The sequence below is a fragment of the Choloepus didactylus genome, chromosome 6 (assembly GCF_015220235.1).
Source record: "Choloepus didactylus isolate mChoDid1 chromosome 6, mChoDid1.pri, whole genome shotgun sequence".
In the NCBI taxonomy this organism is placed as follows: Eukaryota; Metazoa; Chordata; class Mammalia; order Pilosa; family Megalonychidae; genus Choloepus; species Choloepus didactylus.
The window spans coordinates 140,274,525-140,283,310 of NC_051312.1; the positions used below are offsets into that span (position 1 = coordinate 140,274,525).

At 35.7% G+C, this 8,786-nt stretch overlaps 1 pseudogene; it reads left to right on the top strand.

Moving 5' to 3' along the window:
* The first annotated feature begins 270 nt into the window (after positions 1-270).
* LOC119537345 lies at positions 271-1,210 on the top strand (annotated as a pseudogene).
* The last annotated feature ends 7,576 nt before the right edge of the window (positions 1,211-8,786 follow it).

The following is an 8,786-nucleotide window of genomic DNA, read 5'->3' on the forward strand; positions in this document are numbered from 1 at the left end:
CTGTCTGTCAGTCATATTTTTGTCTGGTAGAACTGGCCTTCATTTGTAGGCTAATTTTGTGGTGTTCTTGGTTATTTGGCTTAAGAATCTAATCAGAAGAAGTCATTTTCACTCTATCATGGTAATGGTAAAGGCAGATTCTATTGTGCCAGTTGGGCAATACTTATAAGGCCCAATTCACCATGCTTATGGGAAAGGATATTGTAGGAATATCTGGGTTGCCCTCTTATGTAATGCCTTTTTCTTAACCCACAGATACCCCAGAACAGAATGTCTACTGGAAATGGGTCTTTTCTGACTGAATTCATTCTGGTGGGATTAACAGATCACCTAGATTTCCAACACCCCCTGTTCTTCCTTTTTCTAGCAATGTATATATTCACCGTGCTTGGAAACTTGGGCTTGATAACTCTAATTGGGCTGAATTCCCACCTTCACACCCCCATGTACTTCTTCCTCTTTAACTTGTCTTTCATTGATTTTGTTTATTCTTCTGTTTTTACACCCAAAATACTGATGAACTACATATCAAAGAAGAATATTATCTCCTACCAGGGGTGCATGGCCCAGCTCTTCTTTTTCTGTTTTTTTTTTTTTGTTATTTCAGAGTGCTATGTGCTGACATCAATGCCCTATGATTGCTATGTGGCCATCTGTAATCCACTCTTGTATAACATTGTTATGTCTCCTAAAGTGTGCTCCTACCTTATTTTTGGTTCATACTTGATGGCATTTTCCAGTGCTATGGCCTGGATGCATGCTGAGACTGACCTTCTGTGATGCCAACACCATCAACCATTTTTTCTGTGATATCCTTCCTTTGCTCCAGCTCTCCTGCACAAGCACCTATGTCAATGAGCTGATGTTGTTCATTGTAGGGGGCATCAACATCTTCGTGCCTAGTCTCACCATGTTTATTTCTTATGGTTTCATTCTCTGCAGCATCCTCCATATCAATTCCACTGAAGGCAGGTTCAAAGCCTTCAGCACCTGCAGTTCCCACATAATTGCTGTTTCTTTGTTCTTTGGTTCATGTTCATTTACTTACCTCTAACCATCTTCTGTCAGGTCTATGAATAAGGGAAAAATCTCTTCTGTCTTTCATACTATTGTGGTTCCCATGATAAATCCCTTAATCTACAACTTGAAGAATAAAGATGTAAAACCTGCCCTGAGAAAAACCGTGTGCAGGAGAAATTTTCAATCATAAATAGGATGTCCCCTGCAGGTCATTTCAAGACAAGGAGGTTCATTGTACTTATTTACAAAATGGCAGCCATCTTATCTATTTATTTATTATCATGAAGAAGAAAATTTGAACCTTCTGTCAATGAATTATTTTTGGTATTGTTCTATCTTCTTGTTTTCCTCACCATTTGCCCACTTTCTTCATGTTCTTCTCCTTTCCTGTATGTGTTTTCATTGTCAGTGGGAAATTTTTTTCTCCTGGAATATGATGAATGTTTGCACAATGATTGAATAAAGTAACAATTGGGTGACATTTTTTCATTGGATGGGGTAACCCTCATCTGAAAGTTGGAATGTGCTGTTGGAAACATGACTCAAACAATATCCCTCACTCCTGTCATTACATCCTCACTAAGCAGGAGTATGTCTCCTTCAAATGGGTTGCAAAGGGATAGAAGATTCCATAGAAGATTCCATAGAGAATAACCCCTTTGCCGATGGAATACCATGCAATAACTTGTCTTGCAAAATTATTATTTATGTACACTTTTGTAGGTTCATAATAGATGGTTAATATATGCTTCTTGCTTGGATTGGAAAGTAAACTCAGAGATTATTTGCTTAAAAAAATGACTTTTTCTTCCAAGTAATACAAAATCAGTAAAGAATGTTTCCCAGTGCTTGTTTATCACAGGATATGGGAATGGGAGAAAATGGTGACTAGCAACATGAAATTAGGCCAGGACCCAAAGAGATACATGGTCAATAATGAAAAGTCCTTGGGTGGGAAAAGTTGATGGATTAGAAACTGCATTTTAACCTGAATTTGCATCCTGTGTTATAGAGTGCTGTCACTGTTCTCCATTGCTCAGAATACTTTGATTAAACCTGTAATTCACAATTAGTGTACATTATCAATACTGTATTACAAAATGGAGGAGGAAAAACTCTAGTCACAGTTTTGGGAATCAGGTAGAAAGGGATAGAAATTACAATACATAAAATAGCAAGTAGTAAACAAAACACAACTTAGAATTTAGAATGTAAAATTATGGCAAATTGAAACCCCCTACCCATTCCTGCCCTCTTTCTTCCTGGAAAGATTATGGAGATTACAGAGTTTCTCTGAGTAGGATGATGGGTTTGGTTATTTGATGTTAAGAAAGTGTTTAACCCATAGGTCTGGAGAACCCGAGAACAACTAAATAACACCTGGTTTTGTCAGCTGCCATCCATTACCCCCATATTTTAAGTGATAAAACACAAATGCAGCTGGTAGAGCAATACAATAGGAAAGAAACCTTTTTTGAACAAAATTTTGACAACATCTTTTCTAGAATAGGATATTGGATTATTTTTATTTTGAGAATACAGGTAAAAGGGGACTACTCTAGTGATCCTTTACCTGGTCTGTTAGGGATCAAGTCCTATCCCCTTTAAAGACGTATTCTGGTTTTAACCAACATTGCTGTGGGTATGAACCAACTTGTACTTAGGCCCTTTCAAGATAATTATGTGTTATAGTGTGGACTCATTTATGAGTAGGACCTTTGAAGATCCTGTTTACAAGTTGAACCAATGTGGGCTTTAATAAACATGAGTGGTGTCTTCATAAGCAGAGTAAATCTGGACTCAGTCAAAAGAAGAACCAGTGGTGTTGCTGTAGTGCCTGCTTCATTGCTGTGTCTTTTATACTTTTCTGCCACTCCTCATAATTTTCATCCTGTTCTCCTTTTGAATATCTTCATCTTTCTTTCTAATATATCCTTGGAAGAATATTCACTCTAATGTCGTTTCTCACTTTTCATTGTAACCAGCAGGCCCTTTCCTGAACTCCAAAGGCATCCTTAGGGGGCCCAACCTGAACTTGATTCCTTGTCACAGATGGAGACCCTGCTCTTATTTTCTTTCCTTTCTAAAGATAATACTCCCATTTTTTTGTACATTTGTCTTTCCCATCCAAGGTAAGCTGCAGATTGGGATGGTGTTGAAACAATTCATCTCTTCCTTGCTTCCTATGAAAAAGTTATATTACTTATAACTTCATTAAAACACAGAAGTGTTGATAAAAAATTGTGGACATGGTACAGTTATAATACTTTTAGAATTTGTGTGTGCTCTTTTAGTAATGGTTCTTGTTCTGGGTTTTCAGCTTCAGATCTGTAGAGGAGTTGTCTCCCTTTTTGGACTTGTGTTCTTTCCTGTCATTGTTCAGGATGTGTGAGGACAGGTGAAGGTCAGCTCTCTGCCCACCTTCCTCAGACCCCGCCCCCAGTGATGAAGATTTAGATAGTTCTTGTGAATGCCTGTATTTTACTGCATTGTTCAGCAGACGCATTACCATAGATAGAATAGAAATTTCATCAATTTCTCCATATATCTGTGGAAGAGGTGTTATTTTTACATGCAATATTTTTCTTTTTCTCTATACATATTCTGGAATCCATAAGGATTGTCATCAAATGTTGCACAATGATATTCCTGGCTACAGACTAGAGTGCCACAGGAAATATCAAGGTTCTTTGTTTTCCTAGCTGTGAAACAAGGGTTCCTCTTTGCAAGGGAAGGATGTCTGTTTAGTTCTTTAAAAACAAACAAAAATATTATGAAAATAATCCTATTGGATTATATATTTTCAAAATGTAATTTGATTTCTCCATCTTCTTGATTTGTGTGATATGTGGAAAATAAACTGTTCATCACTACTTTCATTGAGATTAGGGAAAGGTTCCCCTCACAGGATATAACTGTTAGGGGACAACTTAAGTATGCCTGTAATTTTTTATGTTTATCAGAGGTATCATGAGTTTTGAAATCTTTGAAAACACTGATACATGAAAATAGCCTTAGAATATAATGAAGCCAGTTAAAAACATAATTTAAATCTGATTACAGTTATTAGTATGAGAGCAAAGCATCAGCTTTTTAAATGTTCTATAAAATTTATCCACCTTTATGATTTTTTAAAATTCTTTCTCTCCAAGAAGAATCTGAATGCATAATATCTACTTCTCTCCTTTTTGGCTATTTCCATTAAAATGTCTGGGTAAGGTGAACTCGCTGCCCTCCCCACTACGTGGGACCCGACTCCCAGGGGTGTAAATCTCCCTGGCAACGCAGAGTATGACTCCCGGGGATGAATGTGGACCCGGCATTGTGGGACTGAGAGTATCTTCTTGACCAAAAGGGGGATGCAAAATGAGACGAAACAGTTTCAGTGGCTGAGAGATTCCAAATGGAGTCGAGAGGTCACTCTGGTGGACATTCTTATGCATTATATAGATAACACCTCTTAGGCTTTAATGTATTGGAATAGCTAGAAGTAAATACCTGAAACTACCAAGCTCCAACCCAGCAGTCTGGACTCCTGAAGACAAGTATATAATAATGTAGATTACAAGGGGTGACAGTGTGATTTTGAAGACCTTGTGGATCACACCCCCTTTATCTAGTGTATGGATGAGTGGAGGAATGGGGATAAAAACTAAAGGACAAATGGGGTGGGATGTGGGGATGATTTGGGTGTTTTTTTTTCACTTTTATTTTTTATTCTTGTTCTGGTTCTTTCTGATGTAAGGAAAATGTTCAGAGATAGATTGTGGTGATGAATGCATAACCATGTTATCATACTGTGGACAGTGGATTGTATATCATGGATGATTGTATGGTGTGTGAATGTATTTCAATAAAACTGAATTTAATAAAAAAAAAAAAAGTCTGGGTAAACAGCTTGAAATTATTTGATGTGAATTTTGCTCTAAAGTACATGTTTTAAAATTTCACGTTTTCATAAAAACAAACTAAAGTCTATATTTTCAGTCTTAAATTCTTGGTAATTTACAAATGCTCTTTGAATGGCAGACATAGCACAAATCTTGTGATCTGAGTACTTTGTCATATTCACTAGCACTCCCTGGTGCAACATGAGTCAGCAAATAACCTGACTCAGGTCTGTGAAGTCAACAGGCTTATTTTACAGTTTTAACTTATAGTCTTTACTGACCTTGCAAATCTAATCACTTTAAATTTTTAAATTAGAATCACATTTTAAAATATTAATAAATAAATTGTTTGAATTCAAAATTAGTGTTTTTGAAGTTAACATAATAAGAAAAGGAGATGTGAAATAATTCAGAATATGTAAGTTTAATTATAACAATTGAATGTTTGAAAATATTTTATCTGTAAATTGGTGTATTCCTTAAATACATGGATATTATCATAGAACTATTTCTTACCCGCTTGTTATATCATATATACTCAATAAACAATTTAAATTAGAAAAACTTTGTTTTACTTACATTCACTCCATATTAACATACAAAAGGCATATAAATTGTTTTAGATATACTCTTTTTTGTTTTGTTTTTTTATCATATTTCTTTTATTGTAGAATATAACATATTTATGTAAATGTGATAACTTTCCAAGTACAGTTCAACAAGTAGTTAGCAAATTTCACAGAATATTATAGGTTACAGTTCCACAGTTTCAGTTATTTCCATATTATGAAATATACATACAAAAAGGTAGTATCTTTCAAAGTTTGATTTAATTAGTAGATATATAGGATATTTCCAAAGTTATTATGTACATATACTCTTAATCACATTATTTATAATTTTGTTTTAAGGAGATTAAATAAATTAACTTAAAAGGGCAATACATCCAGGTTTAACTTTTAGGGAAATCATGAAGTTAGGAATCTCAGAAAGCTATTCATTGGTGATTATGGAATGGTGCCAGTTAATTAGCCAAGTTTAATTCTGAAACCAAGGAAATGAAATATCATTTGGCCTTTGATTTCACTTAACACCAACATTGCCTTTTTAATGTAAATGTTTTTAGGTTCTTCTTCCCAAAGTTCCCATTTTTCCTCCTGCTTGAATAAAGAGAAGGACATAGCTTTCCAACCCTTGAGGAGGAGGTAGCTGGCAAATGGGTTTGAGGTTGAGATATTGAATCTGGGCCAATCAGTTCTGCCAGGTACAGATGGATTCTAGTCTGATTGTTCTGGCACGCTGTAGCCCAGGAAAGGTCTTTTGTGAGGTCAAGAGTAGAGAGGTCTGATATGATAGCACATACATTGGAAGCACATGCTTTGATAGCACGTGGTTTGTAAGGCAGCGAGAACAATGAGACATCAAGGTACTCACTATCCCATTCAACAGCCAAACCAAAGAGGTGCTCCATCACCTGAACTTTAGCTACAGCAGCCACATCAGAGGGGGTCAGCACCATTGTGGACAAAGACCCATGGGGCTTTTGAAGTGTGTGTATTTCAAATGCCCAGAGAACACATTTTTCAGCCTTAGGTGCTGCAGTCTTAGTGATGGGAGCCAGGCTGGGGACCTGCAGGCAGGAGCCCCAATCTCAGTCTTCCCCTAACAAGCATTTCTCCTTGTTTCCAGCAGATGTGTCCTTTTAGTGGTTTGTAAGTTAGTTGCAGTGTAACTGCTCTAATATTGCACAAGTTTTCTGCAAACTAGGGCTTCTTTGTTATGTTGAGATATTTGAAATTAAAAAGTGAAATTTGGTTCCAAATTGCTTCAGCATTAGATTTGTCAATAAGGGAAAAGGCTTTTACATGATTTACATATGATTTCAATTGTTATAAATTTTTGAATTGTTTTCAAAATGATTTTTAACTATATTACTAACCTTTGAATTCAATATTTCTTATTATTGGTGAGTTTTAAAATATTGTGGTTATGATAGTAAGAATTCATGTCCAGTTACTGTTTAATTCAATTAACCTGAAGAAACCTGTCTCAGAAACAAACACAAATTTTCATTACAATAATGATAATGTTTTATTTGGAAATATTATCTAAGAAAAAATAAAATAATCACAATTCTGTTTCAAGTACCAAATGTATTATTCTTGAAATTCTCAATAACATGGTTTATAGTGAAAATGCTTAATTTTCTTATATTACCATCTAACATAACATACATACGCAAAAGTTCACAACACATACCTAACCACTCATTTAGAAGGATAGTCAGATTTGTGCTCTTGAATCTTCAAGATGAACTGGCTCTTTCTGGTGTTGGTAATAAGGCCCACCAAACTGAGGCATTTGGTGATGATGCTTTTCAGATATTCACTCTTGCCTGAGATAAGTTGGAGCCATTGGACCTGTCTGTGCCAGTTTGGATGTAGTATGTCCCCCAAAATGCCATGTTCTTTAATGCAATCTTGTGTGGGCAGATGTATTAGTGTTGATTAGGTTAGAATCTTGGGATTAGGTTGTTTCCATGGAGATGTAACCCACCCAACTGTGGGTGCATCTTTGATTAGATTATTTCCATGGAGGTGTGGCACTGCCCATTCAGTGTAAGTCTTAATGAAATCACTGGAGCCCTATAAGTGCTCAGACAGAAGGATCTTGGTGCTGCAGTTGACAGACATTTTGGAGATGACTGTTGAAAGCAGACATTTTAGATACTATCCCAGAGTTTGCCCTGAAAAGCTAAGCCTAGAGATAATTTGGAGAATGCCATTTTGAAAAGCAACCTGGGAGCAAGCAGATGGCAGCCACATGCCTTCCAAGCTAACAGAGGTTTTCTGGACACTATTGGCTTGCCTTTGCTGAAGGTATACCTGTGTTGATGCCTTAATTTGGACATTTTCATGGCCTCCAGACTGTAAATTTGTAACTAAATAAACCCCCTTTATAAAAGCCAATCCAATTCTGGTATTTTGCTTAACAGCAGCATCAGCAAACTGGAACACTGTCCATGACCATTTTGTTACCATAGTGTAAACCTACTTAGATTGGAACCTGCATTAATGAAGTGGAGCCAGGAAAATGATAGAGAGAAATCAGGACTTAGATTGGTCATGCTTGATGTAAATCCTGGAAAACATCTTAAGTTTCTATACATTGTATTAGGTAAGCTGTTTTTCTACAAATGCCAATATGATTCACAATTATTTGGCTGGTTCTCTATCTGTGACTAAGAAATGTGTAGCTCTGTGAACGTATTTGCTTATATTATGTAGTGTCATTCAGCAAAACAATGGCTTACACTTAAAAAACAGATTTGCCGGGAAATAAATTATAAGCAAAAATTCTCATTTAGAACAAGCAAAATATAAACTGTGAACAATAAAAGATGATATATAATTTTAAAGCGACACCTTCTTTTGCTACTCTAGTCAGAATGCTTCTTGAGGGCACTAGTCTACTCTATTACTTATACTTCTTTCAATTTTACATTTTTAACATAACCAAGTTGCATAAAACTTCACAGAATCAGATTTTTCCACATCAGACTTTTCGAACAGGTTGACACTGGATGCAAAGAATAGCAGTCATGTGAATCTGTACCAGTATATTTTGTATATGCTATATTAGCTAGTTACTGTAATTTTCATATTTTGAGTGTCTAAGAATGTTTCTTTTTAATTGTTGAAAGACAGCTAGGTTGGCAATTTTTTTTTCAGTAATTTAAAGTTGTTACTATATTGTGCAATGATTTATATTGTTTTGATGAAGTCTGTTGTCCTTATCTTCATTCTTCTGCATGTCAAGTGCTTTTTTTCTTGTCTTGCTGACTTTAAAATTTTCTCTTTATCACTAATTTAAGCA